This window comes from Myotis lucifugus, unplaced genomic scaffold, assembly GCF_000147115.1.
Source record: "Myotis lucifugus unplaced genomic scaffold, Myoluc2.0 scaffold_458, whole genome shotgun sequence".
Lineage (NCBI taxonomy): Eukaryota > Metazoa > Chordata > Mammalia > Chiroptera > Vespertilionidae > Myotis > Myotis lucifugus.
The window spans coordinates 574,430-596,840 of record NW_005871506.1 but is presented as its reverse complement, the minus strand read 5'-3'; the positions used below and the strand labels follow the sequence as shown (position 1 = coordinate 596,840).

At 46.2% G+C, this 22,411-nt stretch overlaps 1 protein-coding gene across 1 annotated transcript in view; it reads left to right on the top strand.

Moving 5' to 3' along the window:
• Positions 1–5,561: 5,561 nt before the first annotated feature.
• The window catches only part of DCUN1D3 (defective in cullin neddylation 1 domain containing 3), a 36,154-nt gene continuing 19,304 nt past the window's right edge, over positions 5,562–22,411 (top strand). Inside the window, exon 1 of the mRNA XM_006103051.3 lies at positions 5,562–5,699. The gene's annotated coding sequence lies outside the window, so the exon portion shown is untranslated. The remainder of the gene's footprint in view (positions 5,700–22,411) is intronic.

Genomic DNA, 22,411 nt, shown 5'->3' with positions numbered 1-22,411 from the left:
GGTTACCGGAAGTGATGATGCGCCGGCGATGGGGGGGCGGGGGTTCGGGGCGGCCGCGGCCGGTGGGCCGCGGGGGAAGAGGCGGCGGCGGCTGGGGTGGCGGCGGCGGCGGGGCAGGGAATCTGGGAACGCGAGCGGGGATGGTAGGTTCTTTGGACCCGCCGGGCCGCCGTCCTTGCCAGAAGGGTTTCACTGGAGGACCCTCTGGAGCAAATGTGAATTTTGGGGGGGGCCGAATCGACGAAAAGGGGGAGCGCTGAAGGGGCGGGGGTTGGGTACCTTCGGGAAGGGGTGGACGGGAGGAGTGGAAGTCCGCGCCTTGTCTGGACTGGTTCCTCTGGAAGGAGAGGCGAGGGGAGCCCGCGCGGGTCAGCCTGGGCTCGGGAAACTTAGCCCGGCCCCCGCCTCCACCCCGCCGCCGGGAGGGTGCAGACTCGGGTCCTGCGCCCGGTGAGCGCGGCGCGGCGGGAGGTGGCGGGGGGTCTCCACTCCCTCCGCCCGCCCTCGCGGCCTCCCCACCCCCATCCCGCTCTGTAATCATTAACAGCCCGGGATTAAGGGGCTCCGACCCGAAGGCCTGCCCTTCCTCTGCACCTGGGCCGTGGCGATCGCCGTGGGTGCCCGAGGCGGGGGGGCTGGAGGCGTTGCCTGTCCTGAGTGGGAAGCGGGACGAGGTGACACAGGTGTTGCTTTTCCCACCGCCCCGCACCCCTATCCTCCCGTCCCCCGCGCACCCTGGTCTCCACTGTAATTCTCTGGGGTGAGGTGGTGATCGGGTGTGTGTTTCTTTATGGAACTCGGCACCTTGGCCCCCTCTTTTGAATTTGGCTTTCAGCCTCCATCCAGATCTTCGATTAAATGCAAGCTTTGTAAATAATCGGAGCCCGGGAGCCCCGAGTCAGATGAACCTTCCCCCGTGAATGCTGGAACCCAGAGCCCTTGCGAGGATTCCTGAATGGCATCATAGCCCAGGAATCAGGTCTCCTGCTCCGAATACTTTCCGGGTGAGGAATGTGCATGGTGTCAACTCTTCCCAAAATGATTTGATGTTCGGCTAATTCTGGATTTCTGTGTTTCTCTCCGCCCACACTTCGTGATGCATCTCAGAGAACAGAAAACCCAATTTTACTTTTTCTACGCTTGGACAGTAGCGCCCCCGCCCCCGCCCCCGCCCCCCTCTATTTGTGTGTCTGGCCCACAAGTTTTCAGTGACACATTGGGCTTGTGCTGATTTCCATCTTACTTAGCTGATTCTTTTTTGTATAGGTGTTTTTAAATGAGAAAATGTGACCTGTTTAGTTTTGCTTTAAGGAAGAGCACAAACCGATAACAGATGTGAAAAAATTATTTGAAGAAAGCAAAGAATGATTGGGAAGAAGGTCTCTTTATTGTCCAGTTAGTTTAAAAAAAAAAACAACAACAACCAAGAAATGTGCTCCTTCAGCCTGTCACGGGGATTTCACAGTGACATGTGATGAATCCTATTTTGTTGTTGATATTTTCTTTGGAAATCCTCTGTTGGATCTGGAACTGTTTTCTGAAGAACTTTGAGAGATAGTGTCTAATTTTGGGGATCCTTACGTTAAAGAGAGCATAAATCCTGGCCCTGTGTGTGCATATTGCTGGGAGAACTGTTAACCTACTCATCCGGGTCTGATAAAACAATATAATGCTTTGATTTTACAAGTAACATCATGTTTAGGTGTTTCACAGAAATGCAACAAAAGAATGGCTGCTGCTCTCACCTTAATTGTTCCAAAATTCATTCATTCAAGAAGCATTTGTGAATGGCTAAGTGCTTAGCTGGTGTTTTGGGCCCTGGGCATTCAAAGATGAACACAAGCATAATGTCCACTCTTAGGAAGCTTACATCAGGTTCCAGGTGGGAACACATCCTAAACAAACATATAAGTCAGGTTTTGATGAGTGCCAAAGAAAACGAGAGTGATGGGCCCTAGCCGGCTTGGCTCAGTGGATAGAGCGTCAGCCTGTGTACTGAAGGGTACCAGGTTCGATTCTGGTCAGGGCACATGCCTGGGTTTCGGGCTCAATCCCCAGTAGGGGGCGTGCAGGAGACAGCCGATCAATGATTCTCTCTCATCATTGATGTTTCTCTCTCCCCCCTCTCCCTGCCTCTCTGAAATCAATAAAGAAATATATTTTAAAAAAAAAGAAAAAAGAAAACGAGAGTGATGGGACAGACAGTGATTGGCAGGCCGTCAAGGAACACCTTTCTGAGGAGGTGACACTGAGTTGAGCTTTAACTAAAAAGTAGTCAGCGCTGCAAAGAGGGCAGGAGCCTTCTGGACTCTGGGATTAGGTGGTTAGTGCAGGAACTAGCAGGAGTGACTATGGCAAGTTCTGGGAAATGGGAAGGAAAGGTGAGGTGGAGAGGGTGTGAAGGTAGGGAAACAAGGGAAGGGGCAGCAATTACCCAGAGCCCAGTGAGGGAAGAGAAGGGAAAGAGCCCCTGTGGGAGAGGAGGAGGCTGGGCTCACAGTGGGTAGGCAGATAAGAACAAGGCGGATGCTCCTTTTGATCCATTCTATGGCCTTTCCTAGAGTCTTACACTTACTGTTTTGTAGCTACTGATGGGCTATTGTAATTTAAATAAAAAAGTCACCCAGCTGAGAATGGGAAAGGAGGTGGCTGTGGTCATATGGGTCTTTTCTGGCAGGTAAATCTCAACCTCTGTGTTCATAATTGAGTGCATACCTTTTTCCTTACAGGACTCGGATATGCTACTATTTAAAATTGTGTAACAAGGACCCCAAATGTGTTTCAGTATATGAATCCTCCTTTGCTCCTGTGCATGAATTTAGGGTTGAAGGGTGGGCAAATGATAATAATATGCCCCCGTTGGTCTATAAAGATGACCATCAAGATCTAAGTTTAAAGTTTTTGTAAGGAGGTGGGTTTTATGTTACAATATTTCTACTCACTCATGTCTAGTCTGCCTAGTGACTAATAACACTCAGCTGAGATGTGGGTTGGTGCTAAAAGTTCACTCAGTGCATCATATTAGATAAATGACCATTGTGGGCCCAGTCCCACCATGTCTGCATCTTCAGACTGCCATGTAACCGAGGGATGCAACTGCCTTTTGCCTCTTGTTGGGGCCATTCATTTCCAATGGTCAGCTACTTCCAGCCTCACCTTGACCAGATTGTCCACTTGAAAGGCCCTCTTGGCCTTGGCCCTCCTGAGCCGTGTTGCAGTGACCTACAGTAAAGAAGATGCCATTTTCTTCTTTTGAAGCCCACAACAGTGACTGGTGTGTTCTTTGGGTGAATTGGTTCTTTGAGCCAAGCAGTTGAAAGGCTTACACGTTGTTTGATCTATTTGTAGTAAAGTCAGTATTAGAAATGAAATCATTCAGTGTTTAGGGAAAATGAGTCAGAAATTGAGGACTCGTTGCCTGTTGTAGGTTCTAGTACAGGGGTGGGCAACCTTTTTGTGAGTGCGTGCCAAAACCAGCAAAATCTCTGACTCAGAATTCTTCTGCATGCCAACCCTAATTTTTTGAGAACATGTTACACCTGCTTGATATCTCTTAAGGTGTACGTATGTGAAGAACCTTGAAGAAATAATAAAATTCATTCGAGCGACAAAAACACAGTATATGATGATGAAAAATACATTTATTTTTTAATGTATACATGTACACTGATAGTCCGACAGAAAACTTTATGACTCCGTTTGATATTATCAGTGGGACTTTTGCTGCTGCATCACTGATGACAGAGATTTTACATCAGGTTTATATTTCGTGACCTTCAGAGATATGCATGAGCTATTACTTTCATCTGTCAGGCTACTCCTATTATGAGAGTTAACAAAATTCATCACTGAGAACAAAGATTCACAAGCATATGTGGATGAAAACATGGAGAGTAATGCTGTTGCAAAGTTTTTTAAACAGAAAATATTTTCTGGAATGGCATTCCAAGTCCTCAATAGTTGGTTTTCGACACTATTGAAATTGCTCTTCCCCTCTCTCATCAATCTATGTCTATGGTCTTTAAGATAACTTGTTATGTAAAATTATTTATTTATCTAAGATGCACCTACACTGAATTTATCTGAAAAAAAAGTCGATATATAAGAAAAAAAATTGTAAATGGAAGATTATAAGAGAGGGTTTCGCCTGCCAGCAAAAGTTACTGGCGTGCCATGTTTGGCACGCGTGCCAGGGGTTGCCCACCCCTGTTCTAGTACTTTAGTAGCATGGGTAGGTGGACTGTCAGAACTTGAATAGAGATTCGTGGGCAGTCTTGGGGTTCCTGAAGGGGATGGAATAGAGCAGTGATGGCGAACCTTTTGAGCTCGGTGTGTCAGCATTTTGAAAAACCCTAACTTAACTCTGGTGCCGTGTCACATATAGAAATTTTTTGATATTTGCAACCATAGTAAAACAAAGACTTATATTTTTGATATTTATTTCATATATTTAAATGCCATTTAACAAAGAAAAATCAACCAAAAAAATGAGTTCGCGTGTCACCTCTGACACGCGTGTCATAGGTTTGCCATCACTGGAATAGAGCCTGGTACTGAATTACTAAATTCCAATTTGAAGGCAAAAAGAAAGTCTTAGTTAGCCAGCAAGCGACTAGAGTGCACAGTTGGAGTGAGGCAAACAATAGATCCCCCCTCTGTCCTGCAGAGTAGCTCAGAGGAAAGGAGAATGCCTTTGTGATTCTCATACATAGATAATTTGGCTTTGGCCGGGGTTACAGAATTTTTGACTTTGTGTCCTAATGCTGGACTACAAATGTTCTAGCCCAGTGGTTCTCAACCTTCCTAATGCCACGACCCTTTAATACAGTTCCTCATGTTGTGGTGACCCCCAATTTCATTGTTACAAATTGAACATAATTAAAGCATAGTGATTAATCACAAAAACAATATGTGTTTTCTGATGGCCTTAGGCGACCCCTATGAAAGGGTCGTTCGACCCCCAAAGGGGTCGCGACCCACAGGTTGAGAACCACTGCTCTAGCCAATAGATGATTAGACTGTCCTCTGTTCATCTTCATTGCAATGGTTTATTATCACTCGAGTGTGAAGATATCCTGCAGGCGAGGTGTCATCAGCCAGTTGGAGACTGGTGGCTCTTTTCTAATTTCTGAAGGGGGAGGATGGGTAGGAAGGGACTTGAATGCTGGAGACTCCATTGCTTCCTACATTGGCCACTAACTGTGCTTTGAGAAAGACTCCACAAATCTAAAGGAACTTAGAACCTCGGAGCCGGGCTGGCTAATCTAGGTTACCAGTGAATTTGTTTCTTACACTTTGGGGGCTTTTGGACAAACTGCTGAAAAGCAGGCCAGCAGATGCCACTTGGAGTGTGGGTATTTGCGTGGCATTGGAGGTCTGAAGTTCCTCGGGCTCTGCTGCTATTGTGGTAGCTGTGCCACGGTGTGGACAGCTCACTGCACACTGGCTGCCACCAGTTGGTGTGAGGGGAGAGGGGTTACTCAGATGGAAACCATGGTAATTACACGTTAACCCCTCTGTCCCCAGCTCTTGATAACTTACACTGGCCTTTTGTGTCTGTTTACAGATGTTGATACCAGTGAACCTGGTCAATTTTTCCTGCATGTCCTGAAGCTGCTGCACAGTAGAACTGGATTTTAATTGAGTTAGTGCCTTTGAATTCAAATCAAGTTTCACTAGTTCTGTGTCTGTTTTTCTAGGTAATGGAGGAGGGTCTTATTTCTTTTGGGGAACAAGGAGATTACCACCACACTGACCATTTAACTAACGAATGACTAAAAAGTAGAATTTAACATTAATTTAATGAAATAACAAGAGAAAAAGTTGGAAGTGGCTCAAACTCTAATTCTTGGAAGTTGTGATGTTGAAAGTAGAAAATGGGAGGGGCAAAGTGCCAAATCATCTTTAAAATGTTGCAAATGAGACCTTACTGCAATCCCATACATCAGAATAGGTAAGCTCAGTGAGTCAGTCTTGAGTGATGATTTGCTTTTGTTGTGGCAAAACAAGCCACCTATGGCCAGCACCCCACTCACCTGACTGCAGGGCCGTGGCAGGCCGGGAGCTGATGACGCCCCTGATGTCCTGAGGGCTGGGCCTGCTCTGGATGTCCTGTGAGCTGGGCTGGATTGTTGGGTTTGGGCTGGGTTGCAGCATGGAAGCCTGGGTTGCAGTTTGGGGAAGCCTCTTCCATTTCCTGTTCTGCCCTGCTCTGCTGGAGGGCTCAGCCCCAGGACCTGGAGACTGGAAATCATTCGGTCACTGAGGCCTGTAGATCGCGACCAGATGTGATGACAGCTGACAAGGATCTTATAGCAACACTGCACAGGGTAGGACTTCTTATTTTTGAAGATGTTTAGCACTTTTTTGTAGCCATTGCCCCAATCTTTCCTCAGTCTAGGAGACTGTCAGAAAGACTTGCCTCCTTATCCATTCTCTCAAGACAGCAACGTGTAGGTATAGCTTTTAGCTCTTGTTGGTTGGTGAAGGGTTTCCAGCCGTGGGCAAACTATGGCCCGCGTTGGAAATGAATAAAACTAAAGAAAAAGACCATACCCTTTTATGTAATGATGTTTACTTTGAATTTATATTAGTTCACACAAACACTCCATCCATGCTTTTGTTCCGGCCCTCCGGTCCAGTTTAAGAACCCATTGTGGCCCTCGAGTCAAAAAGTTTGCCCACCCCTGGTTTAGACTCTGCAGTGTTCGCCTAAAGTGGGTTGGTGTGTGACCCATAATTTTGATTCTGAACAAGACTGAAGTATAATGAATGCAGTTAACACCTCTCCTTCCAGTTTAGGAAGAAGCAGAGAAAGACCCTCCAAGAATCTTAGAATATATCCAGTGTGTTATTTTTTCAAACTGGGCTATGGGGACCCCTCTCAGGGGTCATTGCTAGAGTATGTAGGGAAAGGGGGCTTGATGTCTTCCTTCCATTACATCACATTTTGCTTTACTCTGTGAAAGTTACTTTATATTCTGTTATAGTGGTTTTTCCCTTAAGATGTCAGTATTTTGAGACTGAAAACAGGTTGAAAGCATTGATTTAACACATTGCATACCGTATAGAAATCTCTAAGACATACGCCAGAGACCGAACATTTTTGGGCAAACTGCACGTTATTTAAATCATCATAATGCACTTTAGGTGTTGTTTTTCAATAATTATAACATTTTTATTTACAAAAACAATTAAACAAAGTTCCTAGTACTTTTTTAACGTATGGTACTGTGTAAAACATTTTCCTCTATGAAGAGGGACCAAACAAAATTTACATAAGTATCTAGATTTGCTCCTTTTTCCATGGGCGTGAAAAAAGAGAACACTCGTGAGCGGTCCTTAACAGATGGCGCGCAAAACACGAGAAAACTCCTGAGCGGTACGAAATGTGTTAATAGGGAAATGGAAATCTAGAAAGGTTAGTAAACTTGCTTTTTAAGTTGCACAGCAAGAAACTGGCAGCCACAGGACTAGAATCGGGCCCCTGCGTTACTTGGTTTCTCATTTACGCTGCCTCGCCCACATCGCTGCTGGCACTCAGTTTGAGTTTGATTGAACCCTTGGGGTTGGCCTGTAATCGTGGTTCTTTACGCTAACGTTTTGTCACAAACTACTGTTCTTTTGGAGAAGACTCCCTGCACCGCCTCCAGCCTGTGCCACGTGAGGCTGTAGGGTGGTGAGACTGGCCAGCAGCTGGCCTTCCTCGGCAGGCCCTGGCTGAAAGGGACAGGGGACTTCAAATAGGAGTTGAGTCTTTATCAGTCCAACTTCTGCAGCTATCCTGGCGGGGCTTGCTGTGCAGAATACCTTTCAAAATGCCAAGTTGAATACTTCCTCTTCCAGTGACCTTCCCTGGAATCTGAGCAGGGAAACCCTGTGGAAATAACTCCAATGGCCACCTCCTTTTTTAAAATCTGAAGCAAATTTATTTTCTGTTGAATACTTGCTTTGTCTCTACTTAATGACTGCCTAGTGCTGGGGTGGGCAAACTTTTTGACTCGAGGGCCACAACTGGACCGGAGGGTCGGAACAAAAGCATGGATGGAGTGTTTGTGTGAACTAATATAAATTCAAAGTAAACATCATTACATAAAAGGGTACGGTCTTTTTTTTTTTTTTTTTTTTTAGTTTTATTCATTTCCAACGCCCGCGGGCCGTAGTTTGCCCACGGCTGGCCTAGTGGCTGCTCTGTAGACAGGAGTCGCAGGATCAGGACATGCTAGGAGCCCGGATCCTCAGTGGAGGCATTTCCCAGCTGCGACACTTTCTTTTTCTAGATGAGTGGAATGCAAGAGTGACTATTCTTTGTCTATTTTAAAGAATATTTCCATGGTTCTTTTTTCTCCTAATCAGTTTTTCTTTGAAATAACTAGTCCCTTGTCTAGTCATTTACTTGAAACAGTTGGTTGTAACTAATGCCTGTGGTAAGGAGAATTTTGCTGTGGGTTTCCTAACACTGAACGAGAATAGTCTGAAGACCTTTCTAGAGGCTGTGAGTAGGGGGTTCTGTGGGGAGGAGGAGTGTTGTGGACTGGAATAGGGTGAAGAGCACTACCCGGGGCCCAGTGGGAAGTGGATGGAGAGTGCTCACAGTGGCCCCTGCTGCGGGGAGAGTGATGGGGAAGGAGTAGGCCCAGAAGGTGGCCCAGCGCGGGAATACCTTTTGAGGAGGGAGCTGCGGGCCTGTGGTGCTGGGTAATCAGGGCCCTGACCGCAGCTGCTCTTCTGGGCCTGGAGTTTGTGTTCCTGATGGGAAGGGATGCCTGCAGGACACAGAGGCTGTTTTAACCAGATTGGTCACTAAGATCAACTAGCTAGTCCCACTTGACAGCTTATGGAGTACTGGCCTAACTCTTTAGAGATCTGTCTCCTTTGACTTGATTTTTGACAGAAGTTAGTAAGCGAGGGTAAGTCATATCCCTGGTCCATTCGAGTTTGAGTCAGTCCGTTCATATTTGCCTCAGTTCATGCTCAGGTCGTGTCTTGTCATCTCATAATGCCTGCTATCCACAGGGAACAGTTACATGTAAACTGTTGAGGTGGCACACAATTCTCTCACGAGAGCTATAATAAATGTGAAATAAATCACAGCTAAAATGATCAACTAAACAAAACCCATACTAGCTTCACACTCTACAGCATCCCATGTTCTCTTTAGCAGGCGAAATTAGTTCTTTGGTCTTCTTTTAAAAGAAACGTTATTTTAACAGGTACTGTGGATATGTCCATCAGGCCAGAGTTCTGCAAGTGCCGAAACTGGCACGCAGGGCTCTGAATCAGTGAGAGTGGTAGACCTAATGATTAAACCAAGCAGGGAAGTGACTTCTAAGGCATTGGTTAAGTTGGTTTTAATGTGGACCTCTTTCTTTGAGGTTATTAACTATGTCATTCCAACAATTCTCTGACACAGCTGAGTGTCCAGTAATTCAGTTCAGTTCAGTTCTGACATGAACTGCCTAGAGTTAGTGCTGACACCACAAGTTAATGACTCAGTCTCACAGGGTTGCCCCACTTCAGAGACAAGCCAGGATTGGGGAGCCCCAAGCTACCTGCACTACTGCCTGCAGACTGCAAGGTTCCCATGACCCTCCCCCACCCCAGGGGGTGTGGGCATAATTTGCCAGAACATGTGTTACAACTCAGGACAGCATGATATGCAGGATTACAGCTCCATTCTCAAGTATACAACTCAGGAGCAGCCAAATGGGAGAGATGCGCAGGGCAGGGTAGGGATTGTGGGCACAGAGCTTCCGGGTCACTTTTGGGCATGCTGGCCTCCCAGCACCTGGATGGTTCACCGGCCTTAAAGCTCCCTAGCCTTGTTCAGCTTCATTGAGTTCCTGTATGAAGGCATAGTTGATTAATTCATTGGCAACTGGTTATTGAACTCCAGCCACCTTTCCCTCCCCTGTGGTCTGGAGGTGGCACTGAAAGTTTCTACCTTTTAATCCTGTGCCTGCTCCTTCTGGTGTGGCCAGCCCCTCTCTGAAACGAAGGGCCCACCACCCTGAGTCACATGTTAGCAGCAGCTCCATGTGGTCCTGATGAACTCCTATGAGTAAGAAAGTCCAAGGATTTTAGGAGCTTTAACTGAAACTGGGGACAAAGACCAAATATATATATGTGTATATATATAAATCTTTTTTTATATATGAAAAAGAAATCCTCACCCAAGGACATGCTGAGAGAGAGAGAGAAAGAAAGAGAGAGAGAGAGAGAGAGAGAGAGAGAGAGAGAGAGAGAATGAATGAGAGAGAGAGAGAGAGAGAGAGAGAGAGAGAGAGATGAGAGATGAGATAGAAGCATCCATTGGCTGCCTTCCTGGAGATCAAACCCAAAACCCAGGTGTGTGCCCTGATTGGGAATTGAACTAGCAACCTTTAGGTGCACAAAACACCGCTCGACCAACAGCTACTCACTCACTAGACCTCCATGATGCAAGAATGAGCTCACTTAGTAAGAAATTGAGTGTACAGAATTCATGCTTCTTTTCAGTGGGACTTTGAAGAGTCCAGTGTATGTAGGGCATCGGTTAAGAGCGTCGGACTGCAGTCAGTCTGGGTTTGAGTCTGAACCCTACCACGTACTTACCACTTAGCAGAGGTAAGCCTCTATTCCTTTCAGTGTAAAGTGAGGATAATCATAGTAAATCGTTTCTAGGATTCACTGAGATAGTGTGTTTGCAGGATATGGCACAGTGCCTGGCACATAATTAAAATTTAATAAAGTTAGCTATTATTAGCCAAATGCATGCATAGCTAAACTCACCAGGATTGGCATCTCCCAAAGGGCCAGGAACTTTATAATGTTCTCTCCCCTTACCGGGGGCCGTGTGGCATAGTGTGTGGATAGTGTGTGGAAAATAAACCTGCTCTGGGCATCTGGAAAACACAGGAACAATTGTAATGGAAACTTGCAGCCTGAAAGCCCAGAGGTGGAAACCTGCCTCCTTAACCCTTTGAGTGCCAACCAATACCCTAGGAACTATGCTAAAATTGCCAAGGCATTTTTGCTGGTTTTACAGCTGTTTAGGAAAAAAATTATGAATCGCAAGTATATGAAGTTACATATTCAAAAACTTAAGGAAACCTTTACTACATTTGTTTTCATCTTTGACATATTGTTTGCTGATTGTATTATAAAATACTAGTAGAAAAAAAATTTGAACAAAACATATAATGTTAAAATAAAATTAATGTTGACTTAGAATACATGAATGAAGATATTGTTTAACTTTTAATAAGATTTTGATAAAAAATTTAAAATATTTAGTATATTCTTTGAATGCACAAAAAAAAAAATTAGGCAGCCCTGGCCGGTTTGGTTCAGTGGATAGAGAGTCAGCCTACGGACTCAAAGGTCCCAGGTTCAATTCCGGTCAAGGGCATGTGCCTTGGTTGCGGGCACATACCCAGTGGGGAGTGGCAGGAGGCAGCTGATCGATGTTTCTCTCTCATCGATGTTTCTAACTCTCTATCCCTCTCCCTCCTCTCTGTAAAAAATCAATAAAATACATTTTTTTTAAAAATGAGAAACAGTCCTAGCTGGTTTGGCTCAGCAGATAGAGCATCGGACTGTGGACCGAAGGGTCTCAGGTTCGATTCCGGTCAAGAGCACATGCCTGGGTTGCAGGCTCGATCCCCATTTGGAGGTTTGCAGGAGGCAGCCAATCAATGATTCTCTCTCATTATTGATGTTTCTATCTCTCTCTCCCTCTTCCTTCCTCTCTGAAATCAATAAAAATATATTTTTTTAAAAAATGAGAAACAGATTCAGGAGATGTTTTATCTTTGGCAGTATGAAGGAAACAGATTTATTTTAGCTGGTCCGTTCTTTGAGAAGAGGCTGTCAGGTACTATGTTGTGTGCATTGTTTCTCAGAGAAAGTGAAAAGCTCAGACTCACTGGCGAAGGGCTTTCCAGCTGCTGAGGGTCACTTGTGAACTCTGGAGGCCGGGTCTCTAAGCTCCCTGTAGCTCACCCACCTGGAGATGCTACTCTGCTGGGACCATCATGTTAGGACTAAGTCCTAGACCCGTGATGGCGAACCTATGATGCACGTGTCAGAGGTGACACGCGAACTCATTTTTTTGGTTGATTTTTCTTTGTTAAATGGCATTTAAATATATAAAATAAATATCAAAAATATAAGTCTTTGTTTTACTATGGTTGCAAATATCAAAAAATTTCTATATGGGAAACGACACCAGAGTTAAGTTAGGGTTTTTCAAAATGCTGACATGCCGAGCTCAAAAGGTTCGCCATCACTGTCCTAGATTCTAGTCTGGACTCTACGACCACTTACTATGTGGCTCTTTGAGTCTGTTTGCTTAACTGTGACTTAAAGCATTTCAGACTATACTATGGAAAGCAGTATGGAGTTTCTTCAAAAAATTAAAAATGGAACTGCCTTATGACTCAGTGATCCCACTTCTGGGAATTTATCCGAAGAAACCCAAAACACTAATTCAAACGGGTATATGCACCCCTATGTTCATTTACAGTAGCCAAGATTTGGAAGCAGCCCAAGTACCTATCTATATTATAAAAGGCCAGTGGCCATAATGCTGTAATGACCAAACGACCTGTCACCAGGAGGTGCAAATTCCTGCTAGTGCACTAGCAGGAACTCTGGGGTCTCATGTGATTTCGCGTGCTGGGCCTCTATAATAATAAAAGCGTAATATGCTAATTAGACCAGACAGCCAAATGACCTTCCAGACGTCTTTCCGGACGTCCTTCCGGACAAAGCCACCGTGGCAGGGGCTGAAGCAGAGGCAGTTAGGGGTGATCAGGCAGGCAGGCAGAGGCAGTTAGGGGCAATCAAGCAGGCAGGCGAGTGGTTAGGGGCAATCAGGCAGGCAGGCAAGTGGTTAGGGGTCATCAGACATGCATGCAGAGTGGTTAGGGGCGATCAGGCAGGCAGAGTGGTTAGGGGCGATCAGGCAGGCAGAGTGGTTAGGGGCGATCAGGCAGGCAGAGTGGTTAGGGGCTATCAGGCAGGCAGAGTGGTTAGGGGCGATCAGGCAGGCAGAGTGGTTAGGGGCGATCAGGCAGGCAGAGTGGTTAGGGGCGATCAGGCAGGCAGGCAGGCAGGCGAGCGGTTAGGAGCCAGCAGTCCCGGATTGCGAGAGGGTGCAGGCTGGGCTGAGGGCCCCCCACCCCTCTGTGTGTGAATTTTGTGCACCGGACCTCTAGTAAGTAGATAAGCAAATAAAATGGCGATGGTACATTTACACAATGGAATACTACTTGGCTGTAAAAAAAAGAAGGAAGCCTTACCATTTGCAACATCATGGAGTGACCTGGAGAGTATTATGCTAAATGAAATAAGCCAAATATCATATGATCTCACTCATATGTGGAATCTAATGAACTAACAAAATAGAAATAGATTCATAGATACAAAGAACATGCTGACAGCTTTCAGAGAGGCGGGGATAAGGGGGCTGGATAAAAAGGTGAAAGGATTAAGCAAAAAAAACCCCTCATAGACAATGGTATGGTGATTACCAGAGAAAAAGGGGAATGAGAGGAGTAGGATAAGGTAAAGGGGGATGATAAATAGTGATGGAGGAGACTTGGCTTAGGGTGGTGAACATACAATACAATTTACGGATGATGTGTTATTGTACACCTGGAACCTATATAATTTTATTAGCCAGTGTCACCCCAATACATTTAATTTTATAAAGAGCACCTGGGACTAAATCCCTTTCCCACAGTGTGGCTGTAGCTCCATTTGTGTATGTGTGCTGATGGTGCGCCAGGTGATGTGTAGGTGGACACTTCGTTTACTAGTTTTGTATTTGTATGCAGATTAAGGAAAACATAGCAGGCATCTTTCCATGACTTCCAAGGATAGTGTTGCTTAGGATGATAACACAGTGGATATGACTTTTTTGTTTTTAAGAAAAGTATTAAGTGAACAGTAGTTGGGTGTTAAACAAATATGTAAGATCATAGAGGTTATGTAGGAATAGTGAGGTCGTTTCTAAGGTTTGAGACTCAGGAATTCTCATGCACAATGCCATATCCTTCAAATGCATTATCTTATTGAACCCTAAAAACTATTTACTGTGATTATCCTCACTTTATGAAGTCTTTGTGGGGATGGGCACAGTGTAGAGCAGTTGGATTTGCTGAGTGGATTTAAAGACCCGACTGACTAACTCAAGTAAACAGATGAGTTTCTGTGTGTGGGTTCATGGTAAAAATACCCATAAGTAAATTGTGTAGCGTTTAAAAATATAGATGTTAGTAGTGGTAGCTTTTTTTAAATAATGAAAAATGAATAATATTGCTTTCTCTCTCACCATTAGAATTTCCCCGCAACCTGGACTGCTCTTTAGTTCCTTCCAGTCTTTGGGGTTGGAATGCCCGTGGTAGGAGTTAGGGTTCTGACTTGTTCTGTTGAGTGGGACACAAAGCCACCCCCTCCCTTGAATGCTCCATGTATTCTAGGTTCTGGAAGGCCGAGACTCTGCCCCATTTTAGTGACCTGTACATTACTTCCTGCTGGTAACTGCTTTAAGGGTACAGTGTGCTGTGAGCCCTACAGTGAAGTTAAACATCGAGGCAAGCTTTGTTTCAAATTTCATTTCACTTTCTGTCATATCACTTGAAAGTCAACATAGTGGGGGTCTTGAGAAGTAAAACGAGCAGTTGTAGAAATGAAACAAACTTCTGTGGGAGGTGCTTTCTTTTCAAGTAAAATCCCAGAATAAAACTGAAATCTCAGTTGTGTAATAGCTAAGATAGTCTATGGGTTCTTGACTTTGTTCCCTAGACATTTTGCGTGTATCTTAACACTGTAATATTCCATTATCTACATTTGGTGGTTGGCCTGTGTTCTGCAAGTGATTTTATTCTATAATTACCTTGGCATAAAGGGCTATGCATCTGGTATAGCTCCTTGTGATAAATTAATGTTTCAAATTGTAGTTTTAAAAGATTGCTATAAAGATGTTTCCGAGGCTGCTATCTTTCTACACCACGTGCTATCTAGTCAAAAGTAGGTTAAAACAGAGCAAAGTGGTGACAGGGGTGTAGTCCAAGATTTTTCTCCTCCTTCGTTACTTTAACACAAAGTTTCCACTTGATTTTATAATGAGAAACTCAGTTTCCCCACCTGAGTGGAACCTGTTACAAGCCACAAGCACTCAAGCTGGAACTTTGGTTTTTCCTTCATGCTGTCTTATCTCCTGACCTGTATCGATGCATTCGAAAAGGGAGAAAGTCTTTACTCGAGGCTGTACTTGCAGGATTAAAAATCTCTTTTCTCACTGAAATCGACTTCATGACATTCATTCTTCACACAGACCCACAAGACCTCCGTACACAGGTTTCTGAAACAGTCCATTCCCCTTGGTGCAGGCATTAGTCATTATTGATAGACTAGAGGCCCGATGCACGAAATTCATGCAAGAGTAGGCCTTCCTTCCCCCAGCTGCTGGTATCAGCTGCCCTCTGGCACCCGGGACCTGGGCTTCCCTCCGGCATCCGGGACTGGGCCTCCCTCACAGCCCCTGCTTCATCCGGAAGCATGTTGGTCTAATTAGCATATTATGCTTTTATTATCCTATATAATAAAACGCTAGTATGCAAATGACCGAACGGAGGAACCATCGGTCACTATGACATGCACTGGCCACCAGGGGGCAGACACTCAATGCAGGACCTGCCCCCTGGTGGTCTGTGCACTCCCACAGGGGGAGTGCCGCTCAGCCACAAGCCGGGCTGATGGCCGGCTTGCGCAGTGGCAGTAGCGGGAGCCTCTCCCACCTCTGCAGCAGCGCTAAGGATGTCCGACTGCCGGCTTAGGGGAGTGGGCCTAAGCCGGCAGTCGGACATCTCCTGAGGGCTCCCGGACCGCTAAAGGGTGCAGGCAGGGCTGAGGGGAACCCAGGGACACCCCCCCCCCACCCCCGAGTGCACGAATGTCGTGCACCAGGCCTCTAGTTATACATAATTGCTGGTAAGTCTGGAGAAATTCTGGAAGGGGATGGGCAGGGGTGTGACATTTGCCCTTGGTCTATAGATTAGGATTTGCAAAGCAGAGTGAAGTTGTTTATTTCATTCTCTTCTTGGGAAATTGCCATTGGATCAATGAGTCTTGGTTACGATCTCCTATGGGCAGCTGAGTAGTTGGGCTTTTGAGGATGAGAGCCACATGACAGAATATTCTTTCCCAGTCACACAAATAATTATTTCCAGGGCAGGATCATCTCCATTGAAGTACAAGCATTCAAGACCACACATTTGAGAAGATTAAGTGTAATTTAGTTAGAATGAGAGATGTGCGGACATCATGGTGAAGTCCGAAACCTCAAGGCATCCGTGCTGTTCCCAGCACCACTGGTCACCTGTGAAAGGCTCACCTTTCAGTTCATCGGGAGTCTTTTCATTTCTAAACTAAAGCCCTTTCAGGTTGTTAGAAACTGAAACTTTCATGGTAACTTCAAGTAAAAAAATATACATATGTAACTGAAGACTTTAACTCTTTCTTTAAACCTCTTCAGGCAAAGAACTGGAATTGCTTAATTTATTCAAACAAATGCTTTCTAAGTTTTCAGCTCACAGTCATTGCTTGGCCTGGCAGAAAGAGATAATACAAAGTTCCGCACCAGGTAGAAAGCTGTCCCGTTGCTTCGGCCCACTTGGAAGGGAACAGTGTCTCCTTCCTCGGAGACTGGCTTCCGCTGCTCCTCTCTGGTTTCTAGCTTCCCTACTCGCATACGATTCTTCAATTGACTCTTTCAACACCAAGCTCTGAGGCCTCCCTCCGGGAGGTGGCACTTCTGACAGCCAACAGCGCTTAAGCAAAGGAGCTTTTGATTACAATAGCAGATTAACAAAACACAGCTTCTCACAACACACTTTTAACAGCTTTCACTACAGATACAAGATGTTTTCTAGAAAGAACCAGACTATTGTAGTTCTCAAGTTAGACATATGTGAGCAGGGAGCCAGCTTTCCCAGACGGAATATGGATCATTCATAGGTGCTTCTGAAATGCAAAACCAGTCTGGTAAGCTAGAAAAATTTGGCCTCCAAATTTGAGCCACTATTGAATTCCAAGTGAAGTATATATAGTCTGGATTGGAGACACTGTGTTTCAAGAAAAAGAAATGTGTTCATATGTTGCCAAATATTCATTCTAATAAATTTGAGTGCCTATCGTGGACCTTGTTTTTAAGGACCTTTATGGTGTGGTAGGAAAACCAACCTAACGATTATAGACATAAGAGCAATTAGAAAATGTAAAGTCAGCACTAACTTGTGTCAGTGCCATCAATGAGGGTGTGCGGGCAGAGAGAGGAGCCCTGTGGGAGGTCAGACCTGAGCTGGGCCTGAAAGACCAGCACTGGAGTGAGATGCCTTCCAGGCAGAGTGAGGGAACAGCGTGTGAAAGCTGCAGTGCACGAGGGTCCGGCCTCTTGGGCATGGCCGGGTGTCAGGGTGCTGAGGAATGTGGGGTGAGAGGGGAGAATGACAGCAGTTGAGGCCAAATTCAGAAGGGCCTTGTGTGCTTTGTTGAGGTAGCATTTTATTTTGTAGGTGAAGGGGAACTGTTAAATAATGGCTTGCTCCCTGGGGCTGTGTGTGTGTGGTTAGTCCAGTGGCAGAGAGGTTGGAGGAAGCAGCACATTGAACTATTTGTGAGGGCACCGCAGTAAAGATGGCCAGGCCTGAACTGTAGCATTCCCGAGGATTAGAATTTACAGAGCGTGCCTTGATCTGTAAAAGTTGATTGCTTCGCGTTCCACGCAGGTCAGTAGGCTGAAGGGTGCCTTTATACAGTCACACAGAGACCTGGGCTGCTGGTCCACTCATGTCCTGTCTTGGTCACCGTGGCAGGGAGAGATGGCTGGGCTGTCATGTGCCAAATCTACGGTTGGGCCTGAAATGATAGGTATCATATCTGCCTACAGCCCATTGGCCCAGAAAAGACACAGTTCCCCACCTAACTAGAAAGAGGCTGGGAAACTGGGGGAGCAGAGGGAGTGATTGGTGCCACTCACTGGTGCTGGTCTCTTCTATGTGGGAACTTGAGGAAGATGCTTTATTCCTGAGCTTATTTCTCATCTGTAAAATAGGGCTGTCACTAGTGCCAACCTCATAGAGCAGCTGTGGGGAGAACTGCTGTCATGGTTATAACATGCCAGTGTTCTCTCTGGCACCATGAAGACATGGGAGGGAATCTTTAAGTTTGATCTTGAGATTTTCTTACTATGGCTCATATCTAATTAGTAGGTTATAACCAACAATTAAAAATCAACTAAAAAAGAGAACACATATAAATTAGAGTGCCTCATAGAAGTGTGGGTGGATGCTGCTGCAAGAAACTTCTTTTTTTGTTTTTTTATCACTTTTTAGATAGGGAGAGAGAGAGAAACATCACTTTGGTATTGCACGTACTCATGCACTCATTGGCTGATTCTTGTATGTGCCTTGACTAGGGGTGGAACCCACAACCTTGGCAAGACTTGTGAGTTGTACATGTATTGTTATATGTGCATTGCTCAGGATGTAAATTTTTCTCACTGGAGGTTGCAGTTAGAGTTTGAAAGACACTGGCCTAGCCCTGTCTCTCATTTCTCAGTGACTGACAGACTTATTCATACCAATAAAGACCCGTTCTGAAAGAGTCAGTTTAAACTTCCGGATTTTTAAAAAGGGATTTGAAAAGCATTATTCTTAATTTTGAGGAAGACTAATAGTACATGGGTTTGAATTTTAGCTTTGCCACTTGCTAGCTGTGTGCCCTTAGGCAATTTACTTATACTGTCTGTGTCTCAGTTTTCTTATTTATAAAACTAGAGGCCCCGTGCATGAAATTCGTGCATGGGGGGGTGGGGGAGAGGGGTTCCCCTCAGCCCAGCCTGCACCCTCTCCAACCCAGGACCCCTCGGGGGGTGTCCGGCAGTCAGACATTCCTCTCACAATCCAGGAATGCTGGCTCCTAACTGCTCACCTGCCTGCCTGCCTGATCGCCCCTAATTGCCTCTGCCTGCCGACCTGATCGCCCCTAACTGCCCCCCCCCAGCATGGTCACCCCTCACTGCCCGCCCCTGCCAGTCTGGTCGCCCCACGCAGCCTGCTGTTCAGTCGTTTGGTCATCCCTCACTAATCCCCCTGCCAGCCTGGTCGCCCCACGCAGCCTGTTCGGTCATCAGTTCAGTTGTTTTGGATGTGACGGCCCCTGGCTCTTTATATATCTAGATGGTGATGATAATACCAATCTCAGAGGGTATTGTTGTTGGACTGTGGGATTAGTTGATATATGTAAAGTGTTTTGTAAACAAAGGCTGGACCATCGTAAACTGCATGTGAGTGTTTGTGAATATGACCGTGTGAAAGGGGCTGGTACTGCACTTGCAGGTAGGTCTGTGCGGTGCACGCGGTACACAGTAGGTGTGTATTTTTCATTTGATACTTTCAAAAGTGTTTGTTGGGTGTCACTTAGCCCTTTTCACGTTACCTGCACGTTATCCCTGTCTGCTTGATACTGGTAACCTGAGATACTGTCACTGAAACAGGACGTCCTTTCTCTTCTATGTACTGTTATTTTGGACTGTCTGCTTGGGAGCCACGAATGTTTATGTTCTGTAGGAGTAAAGGTGTAATGTATTCAAGCCTTGAATGCATAATAGAAACAAATTGTCTACAGCAACCATGTCAGACTTACCACGGGCCAAATAAACAAGGTTTAAGTGTTTGTGGCCGCAAAAAAACAAAAGCTTCCATTTTCATAGAAACATAGGTTTATTTTGTTAGAGACATGCTGAATACAAAGGGCTGAAATAAATGAGTCATCATTAACATAAAATAATAGATCATTTTAATAAAAATTTAATACTTTTTCTTGAACATTAACTTATCAGACACTGAATAACTGCACAAATTAATAAGCGTAACACAAATAAACCTATTATTCTTGTGCTCCAAAAGCGAACTATTTCCTGTTGCACACACCAAACAAGTCAGTCCAAGACTAATGACGTGGCAATCAGCTGCTATAATATTCACTGCTAGTATTAGTGGAGAGAAATGGTGCGCCTGCGCATAAGGCGCGTAAGGGAAATGAATGCAACAAGATTGTAGTAATCAGTCATTAGCAATCATTGTAGTTCGTTATTAATAATTATGTATAACAGGATATTCTAAAAATTAAGTTACGAATTTTTTTTATATTTTATTGATTTTCTACAGAGAGGAACGGAGAGGGATAGAGAGTTAGAAACATCGATGAGAGAGAAACATCAATCAGCTGCCTCCTGCACACCCCCTACTGGAGATGTGCCCGCAACCAAGGTACATGCCCTTGACTGGAACTGAACCTGGGACCTTTCAGTCCGCAGGCCGACGCTCTATCCACTGAGCCATAGGGCAAACTATGAAATTTTTATTAAAATGTTTCTTAAATACCGTTATATTGGCTTGGCCGCAAAAATATTCATTGTGGGCCACGAGTTTGACATGCTTGGTCTACATAGTCTCAAACAATTCTTTAAAATTCAGTCAAAAGAACTTATAAATGAAATATTTTCCTTTCCTGGATTTATAAAATGTTTTGGCCTGGGAGAAGCAAGATTGTGAGGCGTACTTCTCTTGCTGTGGGAGCTGCTGTCAGCTGCCTGAGAGGCTGGCTTGGCTGGAGCGGGGGAGGGCCTCCTGCTGACACTGAGTGGTACCTGGCCTGGGCAGGGCTTCATCTGGCGGAAGTGGACTTGTTATATGATTGACGGCACCCAGGAGCCCTTGGGGAGGTCTTTATTATGTTGTTATCATGGCGGTGTCCTTGAGGCCTGGAGATTAATCTTGTTCTTACCTAGGTGCGCAGAGTGCTTCTCAAACTGAGAGGGTAGCAGCCAGCCACTCGGTGCTGCGTGCGCCTTCGCTTTCATCAGGAACGGGTGTCAGAACCAGAGATGTTCAGTCGGTGATTTATTTCTTAGTTTAGAGGGTTTTTCCCGTTAAACTGACTTACCTGAAAAGTGAGTCATATTTATGGTTTCAAACGTTTCCTCTTGGACTAGTCTCGAAAGAGGCGAGTTACTGTTTCTGCCTTGTCGGTGTGTGAGGCCTGCTGCCGCTACAGCAAGGCCGGGGGACGCCACGCCGGTGTCCCTCAGCACCAGCGGCTCCTTGACTAAGGCTGGTGGCCACCCACTGTCAGCAAGCCTGGACTGTGTTTTAGGGCTCCCTGAGAAGTCATGTGACGATAGGGCTCCTGTCCCCAGCTGCCAGTGCTTAGACTACAATTTTCAACATATTGTGTTAAAACTAACTTCTAATTCTGGCTGTTTTTCTTTTTTCTTTTAGGCCTAAAATTTGAAGCTCTATTTTTATAAATCACTAGAGGCCCGATGCATGGAATTCATGCAGGGGGCGGGGTCCCTCAGCCCAGCCTGCGCCCCCTTGCAATTTGGGACCCCTCGCTACTAACCGCTAACCGCCCGCCTGCTCACTGCTCCTTACCGCTCGGCTTACTGCGCCTTAGTGCTGCCACGGAGGCGGGAGAGGATCCCGCCACTGCCGGTGAGCGGCGCTCACCCTGTGGGAGCGCACTGACCACCAGGGGGGGCAGCTCCTGCGTTGAGCGTCTGTGCGCATCATACTGACCAGTCGTTCTGGTCATTCCGTCGTAATGGTCGCTTAGGCTTTTATTATATAGACTAGAGGCCCGGTGCACAAAAATTTGTGCACTCGGGGTGGGGGAGGGGGGGTCCCTCAGCCCGGCCTGTGCCCTCTCGCAGTCTGGGACCCCTCGGGAGATAACGACCTGCTGGCTTAGGCCCGCTCCCGGGTGGCAGAGGTCAGGACCAATCCCTAGATGCAGCCCCTGGTCGGGCTCAGAGCAGGGCCAATTGGGGAGTTGGGGCACCCCCCCTGTCATGCACAGAGCAGGGTGGATCGGGAGGTTGTGATGCCACCCCTAGTCACGCTCAGGGTAGGGCTGATTGGGGGGTTGGGGCACCGCCCCCTGTCACACTCAAGGCAGGGTCGATGGGGAGGTTGTGGCGCCACCCCCTGTCACGCACAGAGCAGGGCCGATTAGGGGGTTGGGGCGCTGCCCCCTGTCACACACAGAGCCGCAGGGCGATCAGGGGGTTGGGGAGCTCCCCCCTATCAGGCACAGAGCAGGGCTGATCAGGGGGTTGGGGCACCTTCCCCTGTCACGAACAGAGCAGGGCGGATAGGGAGATTGTGGCCCTGCCCCCTGTCACACACAGAGCCGCAGGGCGATCAGGGGGTTTGGGTGCTGCCCCCTGTCACGCTGATCCCGGTGCCGGGAGGCATATTACCCTTTTACTATATAGAATAGAGGCCTGGTGCATGAGTGGGGGCTGGCTGGTTTGCCCTGAAGGAGTGTCCTGGATCAGGGTGGGGGTCCCCACTGGAGT